At 40.5% G+C, this 18,879-nt stretch overlaps 1 pseudogene; it reads right to left on the bottom strand.

Annotated features, from left to right (window-relative positions):
- Positions 1-227: 227 nt before the first annotated feature.
- LOC113260737 (60S ribosomal protein L31-like) lies at positions 228-605 on the bottom strand (annotated as a pseudogene).
- Between the last annotated feature and the right edge of the window lie 18,274 nt (positions 606-18,879).

Here is an 18,879-nt window from a genome sequence, read left to right as displayed (position 1 = left end):
AGAGATGATGCCTGCCCTGAAACTGAAAGGAACAATACCTAGCCACGATGAACTCTCAGGTGCTCCAATCAGACAACAAGCAAATACACTGCTATCTCTTCCTGATATCATTCTTAATCTTTAACAATAAATCACTCTGCCTCGTATGTGTTCATGAATTTAGCAAAGCATTTTTATTTTATTTTATGTTATTTTGAGGTTTTATGGCCTTATTTGACAATCAGTGATTAGTTCACATTAACTGTCTGTAGATTTTTGAAAATGGTGACAGGTACATAGGTAACCAGTGTGTAGAGCTCGTTTGGTAAATCTTCATCCTCGTTACGTTTTCTGGACAACTGCACACAGATACAGTATGGAACATTCCTTATTCCTTTGGCTCAGACAGCTTTGTTGAGCCTGGTGTCATGCACATCTGGAGCTCCCATCTCCTTCGTGGCAAATTTCCAGATCTCTTTGAGTGCCCGAGGGGCACGCTTCTTGAAACCCACTCCATGGATACGCTTGTGAATGTTGATGGTGTATTCTCTGGTCACTACCTTGCTGATGGCAGAACGGCCCTTCTTCTTTTCACCACCCTTCTTTGAGGGAGCCATTCTGCCAGGTCCCAGTTGGAAAAGGAGCAAAGTATTTTTAAATGAAAAAGATCATATAAACAAGGGATCCACCAAAAAAAAATGACTTATCCAGGGTCCTGCACACTCTAGGGGTGGCCTTGAAGCCAGAAGTCGGGTGGAGGTAGTCATTATGTCCCAGTCCTAAAATGTGCATCACAAAAGATAACATCACGATGATGACTCTGAGTTTTTCTGATAGCTTGACCAATTTCCATTTCTTTTCAAGAATCACAGAACTTGACAAATTACAATTGAAGAATTTGTCTGAAACAGAAATCTTAGGTTCTATAAGAGGCAGAAATGTCAGCTGAAGCTTGAGGCCAATGTAGGAGGGACTCTGACTTCAGCTGAAACATAAATACCCTTTGACCAAAGAAGAAAGAAGAGGAGAAATATGGCTTTGCAGGTGTACAACTTGAAGAAATAGCATATACAGGATAGGCTGCCAATCTAACTAGAGAATGAAGTGTACAACATAACATCACGGCAAGCGAAGAAGTAGAAGAAACATCATCATGCAAAAGGTTTCCCTGGAAATGTCTAGAGAGTTGCAATGTTTTTATCCATTATTAAAGCATAGCTTGGACAGGAAGTCAATCTGTTTTTGAGACTGATTGAACCCTAGTTCCCTGTTCTTTGGCAACTGCCTCTTTTTCTCTCCAGCCCTTTTGTACGTACACAGACAACGTATTCCTTGGGCACTGAGTCCACTGGTTTGTAGTGTGAGAAGTCAGCCAAATGCAGGATGTCTGTTCCTCACTCACAGGCTAGAAATGCTAACCTGCACATGGATTCTTCTGCTATTGGCTTCATTGTTTTAAAGCAAGTTATTCCATTCTTTGCTTTGTCATAATTATTCAAGTATCTCTACTCATTTTCCTAAAGGGTGGAGAGGAATGGATAACCCCAGAGCAAGAATACATAACCCACTGCTACTTACTTTCTTCTGGAGTCCTTCACCTAGGTCAGACTTCACTAGCTATCTTACTCTTCTGTCAGGAAGACTTACAGAAGTAAGTAAGTTCAATGGAACTCTAATCTCAGCCATTATTGGAAACCACAATTAATTCAAACAAAAGGTATATGCAGTGAACCTAACATTTAGAAAAGCCAAGTAATGTTATCTTTCCTTTATTTAGTAAAGCATACTCTCCTAAAGGCTTACTAATCTCTTTCTGTCTATCACTACACTGGTAGTGAAAACCCGACAGATGATACAACTTCTTTTGGCAAACTTCAGACACGACAGAGAGAAGAAAAAAATGAAAGAAAATAGAGTGTGGTACAAGAAGACTGTCAGTGGGAGAGAGGAAAAGCAAAAATAGAAGAAAGAGGTGCATCTGTTAGGCGGGAGCGGGGCATCATCAGGAATGGTCCATCTATCGGGTAGAGACCCCAGAGGATGGTCATCTGCCAGGTGCTTTATGTGTGTGTATATACACATATACATCTAGGTATACATCTATGTTATATGTATATAATGAAAAAGCAAAAGCAGAGGCTGTGTTTTGAAAATAAATTGGCTAAGGAGGATTGCTTACCTTGCTCAAGACATATGTAAAATTTCAAGGCTAATTTTTACAAATGAGTACTATTTTCCACGGTTGCGTTTCATCATCCCTCTTTAAATAATGGCGAAGTCTGTGATGCAGTGAAAGTGAAGCCCGGGTTCACCTAACACAATATCCGTTGTCCTGACAATTCTAGTAACATAATGATAACTGTGCCAAATGCCATAACACAGATGCCAAACAGAAGACTTTGACTACAGTGTTGCCATTTTGCCTTTACAAGAGCTTCAGTATATGAGCAGATTTCCTTGCTTCAATTTTTCTGAAATCTGCAAATAATAACTGCCATTTAGTGAGTGTTTAAATGTAATAATTTATGGAAACTTTATGACAGTCCTACTATTACTTTGCAGATGAAGAAAGTGAAGTCAGAGAGACTAAGCAACCTTCCGCAAGTGTCACGGCTAGCAAATGATGAAGCACGGTTATCACAAGAAAGAGGTGTATGCAAAGACACTTTTGAACTCAGAGACACTTCAAAACATAAATTAGCATCATCTAGAGGGGGAAAAATGACTCCTTGATTTGGTTCTACTTACAGCATCAGCAATTAATGTCATTCATCCACAAAATAAATATACTTCTTCACTTTCCTGATTTTTAAAGCAATATTCCCCTGTGCAGGGGCCAAGGGCAGGCCACCCCAAGATGGGCCACCTTGGCATAAACATTATTTTGAATTAAAAGCAATCAAACCCCAGGTGATTCAGGAAAAACTCTTTACCTCCCCACCACCACCACCAAATGCCTGCTTGTACCCAGAAGAGAGCTATTAACAGAGACTCTCCTCTACCTAAGAAACTTATCTGCATAATAGGGCAATATTTGTTTTCCAAAGACCTTCTCTCTGGAATTTCCATGTCTGCATGGATTTCCCTGTGTGGACTCTGTCTCATGTTCATTTGAGGCTTAGTTCAGCCAGAAGGACCTTGAAAGGCAGAGTAAGTTCTTCCTCTCCAACACCTAGATCTAGAAAAAGCTGAATGGTCATTCAGGAAGTAAGTAACTTGCAGAACCTATTCACACTATCATGGATAATTTAGTAATTGTTGAGAATCCACAGTATCCTTAGAACTGGACAGAACATGAGAGAATACTGTGCCCATCCCTTCTTCTTAAAAGACAGAGTGCCCTAAAGAAAAATCTGCAGAGCTTTCTACTGCCTGTACCAGGTAACAAATCATACACTGTTAGGTATGTCCATCTGCACATGTACTGCTTCATTTTTCATTTTGTACCCCACAATGAAAGCCAGCAGAAGAGAAAATTTCCTAAATCAAGTAGCCCATGGTACTTTTAGAGGGGGCTGGTGAGGGGTGGGGTGCTGTACTTACCTAATTCTGGGAAACATAATGGAAACTGATCCTACAAAATGGTACCGCTGGGTCAACATCACCTTTCCATCTCCCAACCTTTAATTACCTAGATAATTCATGATTTTAAGTTATTAATTTTATTTTAATAATAAAAATTAATTTTAATTTAATAATTATGTGCTAATATCACATCTGTACACAAACTTCACCCACCCAGTAAAATGGACATAAATCAATTATAACAGCCTAAAAAACCAAAGACATATCTCTTAGGTAGCTACTTACCCATATGCTTCTTTAGAAAAATTTCCCCTCTCTTTCTAGTTTGTCTCCAGGGCTAATAGTCTACATCCAAGAAATGGACCACCCCATCATTTCTATGCCTGTTGTTTTTGCTAAGGAGGAGAGCTATAACCTTAATTTGCACACTTTTTCCCAAAAAAAAAAAATTCTCTGAATGGTAGTATTCAAATAAATGTGGAAAATTTTCAATATTAATAACCAAACTTTCGTGAGTTTTTGAGTTTGCAAAGCACTATTTCACACATTATTCTCCAACATAACACTCTAAACAACACTGAAAATTCAGGCCATGTGATCACCAATACTTTCCACATATAAAAATTGTGAGCTGAGAGAGGGGATAGAACATGAGAATTGTTCACATGGCTAGAAGATATTACCCTTAAGATTCAAACCCAGGTTTTCTGAGGTTGAAATGTCTAGCAGAATTCCAATCTCCTATAAATCAGTCCATATTCACACAAATTTTATTAAACAAAAATCAAGAAACTGTGCCAAAGACAGACTGTAAGTGTCCCCCTGAGGTACTTTCTATAAATTCAAGCAATGCGAAGCTTACCATCACATAAAAGACAAAAGAGCAAAACCAGACTCAAGATGAAAACCAACAGAGCTGTTTTTACTGCCCACACTGTATAAAAGGCAAGAGGAGGAAAAAGCCAGATCAAATGACAAAAAACTTTCTAAATCTGTCACTTAGTAACATATTGCCAAATTCTTGGTGTTTTTATCCCAAGAAGTTTAAATTCGGCATTCTACTACCGAAGGGTTCATACTTTCTCTCCCTCCCTCTCTCTCTCTCTCCCTCAGAGAGGTACAATGGGAGAATGACAGTCTTACTGATTAAAACATATATAATTCAGAAAATAATTAGAACTATTTCCTATCTTTGACATTCTCTGTTTTCCTCCTATTTTTACTAACTTTCTGGGGATGACATTGTCTGATGAAGACACAGAGCCAGACAGAACACAAAGGACATAACTTACGCCTGGAGAGATGCATATGTGCGCCCAAAAACCCACCCTGAGCGCCTTCCTTCCCTGTATCTGCATTTCAAACCACGCATAAAACATTTGTGGGCAGCTGGTAATTCACTCCGAAACCATATTTAACCTTCTGAAGTCACATTAGCTGACAGGGCTTCGGCGTCTGTTGCCTAGAAAACAGATCAATATACTCTATATTTTGAAGGGCATCAAATTCTCCCTATCAGGAGGAGGGGGGCTGTGGGGCCGGAGGAGAGCCAGCAGCAATCAAGCCTCACTGCGCTGCCTTCCCCCACCCCCACGGAATAGAACCTCTCGGAGGCTCCCGTGCCCCCCAACCCCAGCCGAGGTGGAGAGGGGGCGCCGATGCTGGGCACTCAGAAATCATCAACTTGCCCAACAAATCATGGCCCAAGTCCAAACTGATCACAGTCTGTGGGTCGTCAGAACAATCCCAGCAGTAGCCCCAGGATTGAACCTCAGGGACTTCTGAACGCGTCGGCAGGTAGAACACTCCAGTGGCTGCCTCATCCCTGTGGCATCTAAGTCCTGGAACAAACTATTGGGCAAGATTACAGGAGATTCTCCCCTTCCAGCATATGTATTTCTGTAACAACTGAGTCTTTTAAAATAATAAGCGGGGATCTTTCTTACCAGAAAAAAAATAAGACGCTTAAAAATTACCTCTAACTGAATATTCTTCCTAGTGAGAGCTCTATCTTGAATAGCAGGTGCAAATGAAAAGTGTCTTGCTTCTATTTAAATTGAGTCATGACAATCGAAGACGGAGATGCTTCCAAGGACCGCTAAGAGTGAGCTCCTGTTTATTTTAAACGGTCTCACTGTGAAATAGGAATCGGTTTTGTCGGGGTCTTCGGATGTCCTTCCGGGTTGCATATCACAAAGGTTGTGCGCTGTACACAACCATGACGAAAATGACAATATGTGAGTGAGTGAAATGTACAACACACACTGTTAGGGGCTGAATTATGTTCCCCCAAAGTCATAGTGTTGAAGTCCTAATGCCTAGTACCTCAGAATGTGACTGTATTTAGACAAAGGGCCTTTAAAAAGGTAAGTGGGGACATCTGAGTGGCTCAGTCAGTTGAGTGTCTGACTCTTAGATTTGGCTCAGGTCATGATCCTGGGATATTTGGATCAAACCCCATACCGGGCTCCACACTCAGCTGGGAGTCTGCTTGGGATTCTCTCTCTCTCCCTCTGCCCCTGCCCCTCCTCCCACTGCGTGTTTGCACTCTCTCTCTCTCTCAAATAAATAATTTTTTTTTTTTTGAAATGGGGTCATATGGGTGGGTCCTAATCGAATCCGACTAGGATCCTTAAAAGAGGAGATTAGTACACAGACATGCATGGAGGAAAGACCTTGTGAAACAGAGAGAAGGAGGGAAGGAGAAAGGCCTCTGAAGAAACTGCCCCGCCAACACCCTAATCTCAGGCTTCTAGCATCTAGAAATGTGGGAAAATTAATTTCTGTTTTTTAAGCCACTCTGTTTGTGGTAACAGTCCTAACAAATTAATAATACACACTGAAAAGTGAATTTATTAGAAAGGATGAACATGCTGTGTCAATTCTAGAAATATCTTCAATAGAGTTGAAAAACAATCCAACAAACTAAATTTCTTATATAAATAAAATACACCATATTCCACATCTAATTTATCAAAAATGCTCCAGAACCTACCTTCAAAGACCATCTAGTACCTAACCACTGCTCACCACATCCATTGCTGCAAACATCACCAGGCCATTATCTCTCACCTGGAATACAGACTCTTTATGGACCTGATGTAGTGCCCCCCAAAGTGTAGTCACAACACATGATCCTTTGAAAACATGTCAGATCATGTTACTCCTCTGTCCAGTACCCTGCAATAGCTCCTTAGTCCCCTCCAAGGAAAAGCCAAAGCCCTTGTAAATGGCCACCATGACCTACTTGAGTTGTCCCCAGTTAGCATTCTCCCTTCATCCTTATGATCCAGCACAATGGATGCCCTCGACCACACCTCTGCTCTAGCTTCACCGTCTATCTGGAAGCCTCCTCTCCATTTTATCTGCAGAGATAAATCCCTCACCTCCTTCAACACTTTTCTCAAATTACCTGGTTTCAGTGAGGTCTTCCCAGGCCACCCTATTCAAAATCATAACCACTGCTTTCTTCTCTCCTCCACTATCCTACTCTGTTCCCTTTTTCCATAACATTTAGTCACTTCTGAAATACTATATAAATTACTAATGTATTATTGTCTTCATTCATTTGGTTCACTCATATATTTCCAATCACCTGGAGCCATGCCTGACCCAGAGTAGGGACTCAGTAAATATCTGATGAATGAACGTTGAATGAAAGATTATCTGGATATGGAAGCTAGCATTTTCTTTTCAAGCTCTGTAAGTTTTCAAACGTTCTCCAATTTAGAAACCTTTACCAATACAACCTATTGCGAATGTTAAGAATTTCCTTTTTCTTATTTGCAGTCCTTCATATTGACCTACTTCTCCAAGAAAATCCCCAAAGGAATAAAAGAAGTTTCAACCCCTGTCTTTCTACTCCAACCCAAAGTCAGGCTTTATGGGAAGACAAAATGGAAAGTAGGCCCCCGAAGCATGTGAATTTAAAAGTGTTCGGTTGTGCATGAATGCTTGTGAATGTGTATGTGTCGCTGGAATGGCTGCATAAATAATAAGCAGGGATCTTTCTTACCAGAAAAAAAATAAGACGCTTAAAAAGTACCTCTAACTGAATATTCTTCCTAGTGAGAGCTCTATCTTGAATAGCAGGTGCAAATGAAAAGTGTCTTGCTTCTATTTAAATTGAGTCATGCCTGACCCAGAGTAGGGACCCAGCAAGTCAGACAAAAACAAGCGAGAGGTTCAAAATTCAACTGAATATCATTTCGAATAGCCATAAATTCTGTGAAGTTTCAATATTATAAAAAGAATGAAGAATCACTTCTAGATTTAAAAGATCTTATAATTTAATAGAAAATACACTTTTAAATATCTTGAGATTCCATCAGGTTCAATGGTCTTAAGAAACTGAAGGAAGGGGTGCCTGGGTGGCTCAGTGGGTGAAGCGTCTGCCTCCAGCTCAGGTCATGATCTCGGGGTCCTGGGATCGAGCCCCACATTGGGCTCCCTGCTCAGCGGGGAGCCTGCTTCTCCCTCTCCTGCTCCCCCTACTTGTGCGCTCTCTAAGCCAGAGATGCAGGATCCAGGACCAAAGAGGCCTACTTTTTGAAGTTTTTAAAGCCCATGACATAAGAGATATAACACAGGGCCCCATGAACCACTTGTAGGAGGGAATAATTTGTAGATATGAATTTGAAAACATGAATTTTGACAACACGAATTTGAAAATGCCAGTACTATTATAGAAACATGAACAAAAGGCAGAAAAAAGCAGTCCTCACACTTGAGCATGTAGCAAATTCACATGAGGTCTTGCTAAATACAGATTTCTGGCCCCACCTCCAGTCTCCCATTCAGTTGGTCTTGAGTACAGCTGGAGAATCTGTATGTCTAATAAGCTTCCCGGTGATGCTGCTGCTGCTGGTCCAAGGGCCACACTTTGAGAACCAGTGGAAAAAGCAATTACGATAGTTCTGTGTTCACTTAACTTATAAAATGGGAATAAGAAACTGTCTTGAGCTGTAAAGACAAGGTACCTGTTGCTGGTACCTGTTTGTCAAGGTGGTCTTCTTTATTCACTTGCACGTGTATTCCTCCAGAAAGGACGCTACAGTTTCCCAAACCCTTTTAGTAAAGGACATCACCTCCCTTGAGGTTAGGGAAGCATCTCTGGCCATACCTTCCCCTCTCCACTGCTGACGCAGCCTCTTCACAGAGGGGCTGCCCCACAGGGCACGTGTTAGAAGTAAACAATGCGAGCAAGTTCCCAGCTGGCTGCAGAGAGTCAGGGTCTGTTAACGTTCCTGGTTTGAGACAAAACAGTCAGGTCCTTGCTGGTGGGTACAAGAGATGCTGGCCCAGAGAGAGCCACACTGGAGGTGTTCAGAAGTAGAAGGAGCTGGCTTTGGGGCCCTGCAGTGCTGGCAGCTTCGCACACAGATCCCTCGGGACCCTGGTCCTGTGTGACTGCAGCTGGCTGTCCATCTGTCTGGCTTCAGTACAAATTGTGGAGACAGTCATGGGGTAATGTGAAGGCCAACCTTAAGTGATTCTGTTGTTTTCCTTTTTTTTTTTTTCACTAGCAACCGATGGTTGGCAAAGAGATTAAAAGCAGAAAATTTTAGTCCTCCCTTTCAATCCTTGAGGCAACGAATACAGAGAAAAGGGTATTTTATGAGAACTGCATATGGCTGTCAGATAGTCACACTCCCTTAACTTGAGCAATGAATTTGCTCTCTTTGCTCTGGACTCCCAGGTAATTGCCCTTTCTTGCTTGTCCATCATATGCCCTATTCTTCTTTAAATAAAGTTTGTTTTTAGAGTTCAGGAAGGAAGTAAATATGAAATATTGACACATACTATTTTTTCTCTAACTTTTTAACTAAAAAATGCATCTGATATTCTGTTTCGTAGCTGATGTTTCGAGGAAATAAAAAAAAGAATATGTTTACCATAATCCTGGAAAAATTACGAGGCATATTACCATAACTTATTTCTTTTATAGGTGATCCAGCTTCTGTGTAAAGTTTGACTTCAGTTACATGCTTTAAGATAAACAAGCCTAGTAACCAAACAATGAATTAAGCAGAGAATAATGAGCTTGTATGTCTACAAAAGGTGCTCTCTCAAGTCTTCAACATAAGCAATTGTTTTCAAAGGAAATATTTATGAACACAGTTTTCTTTTGTTTTGTTTTGTTTTTTTAAAGATTTTATTTATTTATTTGACAGAGACAGCCAGCGAGAGAGGAAACACAAGCAGGGGGAGTGGGAGAGGAAGAAGCAGGCTCCTAGTGGAGGAGCCTGATGTGGGGCTCGATCCCAGAACGCCGGGACCACGCCCTGAGCCGAAGGCAGACACTTAACAACTGTGCCACCCAGGCACCCCCAACACAGTTTTCTTTTGAAAGAGTTGTTGCAAAAATGCCTAGCCAGACTATTGAAGACAACCCTGATTTCAGATACGCTTTTGTATTGTCATATTCTGTGTGCCCATTTTTTTTATTTTGACAATATGGTGTTCTGGAAACGGCAGGGACAGCCTCACACTGCATCACAGAGGACACCAAGGGTGAGAGAGTTTTGCTGCCTTGCTCAGAGCAACACAGCAGGTGTGTGTAACAACCAGAGCTCTGAACTCCATTTTAGATGTTCCTTCCTGAATTATTCAAGTATTTCCCATCCCTGACGACAGGTAACTCATGAATGTTTGCCTCTGCAGAACCTCAATTTGAACCACCTAGGTAACCAGCTCTTTCCTTGCTAAGTCAAAAGTGGGCTGCAATGGGGGCAAGGAAGGAAGACTTCCCCCTGACTATGCCTCCAGTTCCTAGGGCAGAAAAGCCTGTATGATTTTATTATTATTTTCTAGACTTCCAGGAGACAGGTTGTCAACCTGCTAATGTCGCCGTGCCTTATATTTTGGTAATATCCATGATCTCTCTCTGCTCCTTTCACTTTTCAAAATTGGATCTTGTCCAGCTGCAAAGCCAAGGGGAACTGCCTGAAGCTCTGATCTGCCCACACGAGAGGTGTGAACCCAGGCAAATTCCCCATCACTTCCATCCAGGGGCTGCTGGATAAATGAACGCTTAGGGCAGCCCTGCGAGAGAGGAAAGGTCCCAGAAGTACCCTCGGAATCCTGAATAGGAAAATCATGAAGGAAACAAGCATGCCCCTGGGCCTACAACCTTGGCCTTTCTCCACGAAGCTGTCTTCTCTCCTGGCTCTCAGTGAGAAATGTAGGGCTGGCTGTAGGGTGTCTATGTGAATCTCAGTCTATTTCTTCCCACCCCACATCAGCTCATGTTCCGGGAGGAAGCCAGGATCCTTGACCCCCGGTCCACAGGAGGTGGGTCATCTGCCTCTGCTGGGCACTGTCCAAGAAAGGAGGCCAATCTGTATCACCTCTTACTAGACTTCATTCTACCAGCTCCACCAGGCTCTCAGTCCAAAAGGGCACCTGGTGACCAGTGACAAATACATGCATTGTTCCCTACCTCTCTCTGTGTCTTTATTGACTAAGAAATCCTTTCTTGCACGTGTCTCCGTCCATGATCTCCAAGAAGCAGACGCAAAGGGGGCATCATCCGTTGGAGAGATTCTGGTGGGGGGAGGGGGAGAGACCGTGGAAGGATAAAGAGAAGGGGAGAGGGATCAGGGATATTTGGGGGAGTCTTCCTGCTGAGCTGCAGTTCTCCCAACTGAGAAAGATGTGGGATTTGGTGGGAGGAGCCTCAGCCTGCAGTGAGCTCTGAGAACACCTTGTCCAGGCTGACAGTGAGCCCTGGAGCAAAGCTTACCCACTAACGGCCACCTACCTTCTGCGGGAATGAACTGGTGCCAGCCCGGCTCACCCACCTCCTTCCTGCAGCCAATTTGCTTGAAGAGATCGCGGACCAGCGTCCCTCATGACACCACACACACGCATCTCCTACCTTGTTATTTGGTTAGCTCTAGAATAAAGCTTTCCCACATGAAAGCGAGCAGTTCTGCCGCTCAAGGAGGAATAGCATGAACAGTATATGGTGTAAGCTACTGGTAGTACTTTTTAATTTTGTGGCTGAGAAAATGACTCTTGTTATGAAATAAGACTATCGTATTTCTTTCACACAATTATTGTATTTTAGGGATAAAGGGGGCTTTAGAAATAGTTGAGTCAGTTTTTATATGAGATCCGATTTCATTTGAACAGGCTTTCTCTCATACCTCTCAGCCCCTTATAATCTGCAGCAGGGTCCTGATTCTTTCTTCCAAATCTTTCACCCAGACCCCAGATATCTAGGTGGTGTGGTCTGACCATCCAGATAGACTGCCCAGAGGAATTCCAGAACTAGAGTTATTTTGGCACAATGACGTATGGGCTTTGATCTCCAGTGGATCATTCCAGGTCTCACTTAAATGACAAGAAATGACCTCACCTCATAGAATTTCCCCTAACTACGCATATTTTTCATTGAGGCAAACTGGACTTATGACACTGTCCCTTCCCTTCTCCTCTTTTCAGTTAAAATCTACCCTTGTATTATTCCTGTCCGCATTGCTCTGCGTAGGGCTCATATTGGCTTGAGGGTTGCATTTTTGAAATAGCCTAGAATATCTATGTGTTCCACGTACTTTGACCCTCTAAACTTGGCTTCGGGATTTTTTCCAAGCTCAGCAACCAGATTCAAATTACCTAGAAAGCTTTGAAGGGTGGCTTGTTTCTACGGCACTCTAACACTAAAACGTTCAATACTCCATAATGAACACTGGAAAGCCCGTTCCTGCTTTTTTTGGCACAGGATAACTGGGACAATCAGATCATGTATTCTGTTGGCACTGCATCAGAATGGATCTGCTTCCTTAACCTAGAAAAGAAATAGGAATATCACAGTCGTTGACCTGAAAGCTAGAACATGTGTTCATGTTCCTACATTCGATAGGATTCTCATTGTTTATGTAGAGCTCAAGACACCTGTTCAGAGAATACTAAGTTTCAGAACAAGAATGAGTCATTACAAAATCCCCTACCCCATGCTCACTTGCTTACTTGTCTATTTTAGTCTGATATAGCTATTGAACTTTAAACTTTGCTCTTTCTTCATCAAATCTCTACTTTTTCCTTAAGATGTTTAGGTAGTTGGAAAACTGTTAAGTCCTTTCTGGGTACGAGGTTCCATAAGTTAGATGTCGTACGTACAGTGGCAAACAGAGGTCTTTTAAATTCTATCATAATGTAAGTTCCGTGGGAATAGGATTTTTCTTTGTTTGTTACTGCGCCTTCCACTATGGAGAAGTGCTACTTAGAGCCAGAAAGCTGATCATCATCTTACCCAGGAGTGATTGTGGTTGGAGAGCAATTCTAGTCAGATACCAGGTAATGAGAGCTGGCATGTTAATTGAGGGTTTATTATAGTGACAGCTTCTCATCTTTATACATTTATATCTGTGTAGGTAGATATACATTGATATCTGTGTGTACCTATCTCGATAGACACATCTATCTATCTATATATCTATTTCACTGTATACACACACACAATCGATTCTCATGATTCATAGTCTTTATATTCTATAAAGTCACTGCAAACATTAATCAGCAAATACTGAAGCTCTGCTCCCGGAGGAAATAGAGGATTAGGTTTCTGCAAGCATCTGGTCACAACATTTTCATCAACTGATCAATACATAACCTGGTTTCTGTTTAAAGATACCTTGTTTAATCTATGCTGTTGATTCATTAACATTAAACTCACAGCCAACAGCACTGCAACTCATGACTGAACAAAGTCTATCTAACATGGGTATTTTCTCCATAAGGCACATTGCAACCTCCTTGCACTTAGGAAGGACGTTAACCCTGCCTTTGGGGACCGTTCCAAATGGCAAAATTACCAACCAAAAGCACAGAAATGTGAAAAATGTGGCATTAGGTATGTTGAGAAAAGGATACTTGTTTACATTATGAAAGCTGAAAGAAGGCAGAGGGTCACCATTGGTCAGCTCCCTGGGAACATGGGGATCAGGTCACTCAAAGTTCGCTACTCTCTGCGTGTCTGCAAATGGCCACAACAATGCCATGAGTATTGATTTGGAGATTACAAATAAATTTTAGCAAGTAGGCAAATTCCACAAATAATGAGGGTTGACGCTGTACGTATATATACACACACATACATTTCTCTATATCTAGGCATATTTACTTCCTTCCAAAGCGGGGCCCCAGTGCTGAAGCGGTCTGGTCTTCACTGGTCTGTTCTTTAATGATTTCCTCATGGAGAAGAAGCATCTTGCTCTGCTGGAATACATCCAACCAAGATTCAAGAGACCTTGAATTGTTGCTTTAATTCTCACACATACTGTGGAAAAAGTCACAAAGTCCTAATCCTCATAGTGCTCTTTGCAGAACTGAGAAGAGAATTCCCTTTTGTCCTCATAAATTCGCCAAATTATGGTCACATACACAGGTTCTCTAGACGAAGTTCAAATCCTAACACTGCCACTTAGCAGCTGTATGAACCTAAACTGTTTGACCTCCTTCAGCCTTAATATCCTCATGTATAAAATAAGGATAATAGTAGCGCCCACATCCTTGAGTTTTTACGAGGACTAAATGACAGAATACATAAAGGTGAGCAGCACCTGACGCTGAAACAGCCAATACATGTTAGAGAGAAAGAATAAAACAACAACGATGTGCCTGCCTTTGGAAATACACTGGTTCAGAACATCATCTCTTTCAGACAAGTCTTGGTTGGACCACACGAAGATCTCTGGATCTCTCCTTTTTCTGCTTTTATGGCTTCTCAAGCCACACATTGGACACATTTTCTTTAAATATATTGGTACAGTTAGTTAACTCAGAGAATTGAGTCTAAACTAGCTTAGGAGTCATTTTGCCCTTAATGAGGATCTATGCAAATCTCTACTCTGCTCCCTTATAACCCAGTTCTATAGTGTATTCAGAGGGCCTTCTCATTTGTCCTAACGCCACATTCTTAAGGGACTAATCATAGTTCCCAGTTTTAGCTATATGCTCCTACTGGAGAAGCTCTATGGTTTCTCTGAGTACATAACTAATGCTATGATTAGATTTCAGTCATCTACATACCGAATATCTACATATAGATCTTTAAACCCTGATCTCTGGAAAGAGATAAAGCAACTAAAGAAAATGATGGACCTGCTCTCACCACTAAAAATTGAATAAAAATGTTAAGCACACACATTTCTTTACAGACAAAGGCAGGTGAAAATGTCACGTGTCATTATGGGCTTTTATTCAATATGTAATTTCTCTATATATCGCATATACTACAAAAATAAGCCATGGTTCCACCACGGTTTTTCATGTGTACTTTACTTTTATGTTAAATGCTTTTTTCTTAAAGAACCAAAGTCAGCTAATGGGACACAGACAACGTTGGCAGACAATCATGACCTTCCTTAATATCCATCTTCTCTCCCATGTGAATGTTCACATGCCAAATTTCCATCAACTGTACAATTTAACAAACTTTACAAACTGATCCGTTTTCTTATTAGTAGTCATTATTAAATGTTTACCATGCACAGAAAGATGTAAACAACTGTATAACAACCACTAGTAAGCAAAAATTAGAATGTTGGGAAAAAATTAGAATGTTGGTAATAAATTGAGCCCCACTCCATGAGCTCCTTCCCACTCAACAAGATTGCAGAATCTGCAAAAGGTTAATATAAATTATCCTCTTATAAAGGTCAGGAAATATAATTTGATGATCAGTAACTTGCCCGAAGTCATAATGAGGTAAACAAACATACAAGGACAAGAGAAACAGAGGGTAATACAGGGAAATTCATTCCCAGAACTTGGTAGACAAGCCATGAGCAGGGTAGTCCAGAGAATTATGAGAGAAATAGGGCTTTAAATTAGAGTAGGCAAGTCTTCATAATGGGTAACGTATGTTATTACTTCATACTATGTGTATTTATTTCCCAAATTATAACCATGTGGGAAGACAGAAAAGCCAGAAAAACACTGGGCTTTGAATCTAAAAACCTGGGTTTAAATATCTGCTATTACTTACTAATCAAATGTGAGGTTGGGAGTGAGTCAGGAAAATGTTATGCTGTATCAGTTAGAATTCGACTGCCAATAGGAGCTTGAGCAATTACCTCACAGATGAGGAAACCAAAAGCGAGCTCTTCCAGGTTTGGCAAGGTAACAAAGTGATGTCCTCAGAGATGTAGATTCATTTCTTTTTCCTTTCCTTCCTTCTATCCTTTTGATCTTTTCTCTATCTTCCATCCTCCTAAATAAGATGGCCCTTTGTTCTTGGGCTTTTTGTCTCCGACCCCAGTAAAGATGGCTACCACAGGTCCAACTATCATTTTCTCACATAACCACGTTCAGGGCAGGAAGACAGAAGGGACAGGGAACTCTTCTCTGGCACATGACCCTTTCATGGGAAACAAAAATCTTTCCTCAAGGCTACCAAGTGGAATTCGAATATCTCATTGGACAGAACACATTACTCTCTCACATGGTTACCTTTACAGCAACGGTAATCATTTTTCAATCCTCAAGAACTTTTCAAAGGAGAGTGAATGATTCAATTGCTTGATACTCAAGTAACAGTGCTCATCAAGGATATATCTTGCCATAAATGTAACGTAATTGTGTTAATTTATATAATTATGTTAATTTATGATCTATCTATACATGTATTCATACAGTCATATAAAATAATTGGGATCCTTGTGCCCTTTCTGCAACTCACTGAAACAAAGTAGATATGATCAAAGGGAGCTTTCTACCCTTCTCAAGGAAACAAAAAGAATGAGGTATTTTAAGATTACTTTAAAAATTAATTTGCTGATAAAAAAATGACTCTCAAGTGTTCCTTAGACTTTGTACCTGTGCTTAAAAATAATAAAACTATAAATGTAATCATCACAATTTTAGTCATGTAGGTCTTCACAGAATTTGTAACAATCACTGGAGTTTTACTATACCTGCAATTAAAGCCATTTTTAGATTTATTTTTAAGACTCGTTAAATGTTTCCATTGTTACTCTTCAAATTTCTTAGAGAAAATGTATAACCCTTTACAAAAGCAATTTAGGATATAACCCAATCTTTTGTCTCATTCCAACTCAGACTGTTTGTTGCTATGAAGGAAATTAATACAAATTATCAAAAAGGTAAATAGCTAATAAGCTCAATTTCTCCTTGGAATGAGTAAAATTCTCTTCTTCTTACAAAAGAGAAAAATTGTACACTTCTGCCAGGAGTCATAGAGGTATACAGAAATTAGCCTAAGTAGTGACTAAAGATGGTCTGTAAAGAAATATGAGACCCAAAAAGAGAAAAGAGGAAAATGGGTAAGGACAAATCATTAGTTGTATTAAACATTAAAGAAATATATGAAAAGAAAACTCCACAACTAAACAAAGTAATTCAGGGACGATGAATGCCATATTGCTTAAGGATCAATGACAATGCTTCTAAAATATCTAACACATTCTAAGATTCAAGAACAGAAAGTAAACACAGGTTAGATTAAGCAATGGTGGACAGTGGGTAAGGATTAATGATCACACATAGATATTGATTTATTTACAGCTTGCACTCCACATTCATCTTTTAAGATAACATACTATAATGTTGCTATAAAGAGTGACTCATTTTTTGTTGCTTTTTAAAGGAAAAATATATGTTAAGCATTAAAAAAATCTTACTAATGCTCCCGTAATACCTACTGAAACATTAGGTCCATGAGAAGAGGGAAAAGTTTCTAATTTGTTCCCTTTTGTACCCCCTGCATGTAACAAAGTGCTCAGTAAATACTGTTAAGTGTGGAAATATCCATGAAATCATGAAATCCAACTTATAGTTTACTTGAAGGCAAACTGATGGAAATAAACTTTCACTGCTAGGAATAGAGATATAAGCATGTAAAGGACCATTGCAAATATCTCAGTAGTTCAGGGAAAGTGCGGAAAGATGTGGGGTCATCAGGGTCTGTTTCTCCAGAGAACAGTCATAACTCTTTATGCAACATTTAGTAACCACTTACTGAGCAACTACTCACCTGATACTTTCAGAATCATTACAGGGGAACTTCAAAGTCTCTTCCCTTAAACTGTGACGTAACTTAACCCTCTCTCTCAAGAGGAGACAACTGGGCCTCCCACCCCACCTCCATGTACACAGAATTTAGGAGAAAGAGAGTCTCCTGGCTCCTTCACATTTCTCCTCCAAACCACACCTCTCCCACCTGGAAATAAAAATGGTTGAGCTTTATCGAGCTCTTCTGCCTCCCTCTGCTATTTGTTGAGAATTTGGATTTCTAGCTCCAGTTTTTCTTTCCTACCTTATTCCCGAAAACACTGTGTATGACATCCATGTCTTATGATAGATGATTGATCGCATACCTGTCTTGCTCACTTAATACTCTTGATCTCTTTCACTGCAAAGACTTTATTCCCTAAACCCAAATTGGCCACCCCATTTCATGGCAACCATAGGGCTTTGTCTTTACTCCCAAATCTTTAACTTTAATTTGCCTTCTCTTTCCAGCTCTAGGCTTAAACTTCTTCATTATTTTGCTCTAGATTTTAAAACCTAGTTTCAGCTCTCATCTTGGCTCGTAGAGCCCTCTGCAATCCGTTATCACCTGCTTATCTTTCGTCCTTCTTACCACACACAAATTGGCTTTCATCTTTGCAGACATCACCGAAGTCTTGTGTTTCTGATGTGGCTTTAAGCTTCTTAGGTGGTGTACCTTCTGCCCTGCTTTTTCTCCTTTCATTTACTCCTGCTCATTTCCCCAAAAGTGATCTTGAAGTATTCCTGTGAAGAGCCTTTCTGTGCCCCACCTGCCCAGCCTAGTTTATTTGCTCTCCTTCCTGGTTCCCAGAACATCTCTGTAAAACTCTAGCATTCCGTTCCTAAGGCAGGGAACTCAATTTGCTCCCATATGTAATTGCAACACCTAAGAGAATGTTAAGAAGACAGTCGCTAATTCAAGATTTGAGGATGCTTTCCATAAAATTTGAGAACTGACGCTAGAGAAAGTGGAAAATAGCACTAGCTCATTTTTCCTGCAATGTTTTATATTGGTCTACCAATACCTGTGGGTATTGTCCTCCTCTGGATGGAGATTACATTATATTCTCTTACTGAAGATAAAATGCTGTGTTGTTACTGCACAGTGGTGACAGGCAACATTAAAAGTTGAATAAAGTTGATCAAATAAGGCTAAGCTTTCAAACCGCAAGGCAGAAGGGAAAATGAAAGACAGTAAACATTCCTATAAACTTCAAAAGTCAACAAACATAATTACTTCTGTTTCAAAGGGGGTTCTGCAAACTGTCAAGAGACTCACCGCTTGGTTAAAATTTTAGCTATCAATCAAATTATTTAAAACAAGAAATTTCATCTTTGTTTCATTTCCACACAAGAAGC

This window comes from Ursus arctos, unplaced genomic scaffold (genome assembly GCF_023065955.2).
Source record: "Ursus arctos isolate Adak ecotype North America unplaced genomic scaffold, UrsArc2.0 scaffold_15, whole genome shotgun sequence".
Taxonomy (NCBI): Eukaryota; Metazoa; Chordata; class Mammalia; order Carnivora; family Ursidae; genus Ursus; species Ursus arctos.
Note: the sequence above shows the minus strand (reverse complement) of the source record. Positions and strands in the feature narration are given on the sequence as shown.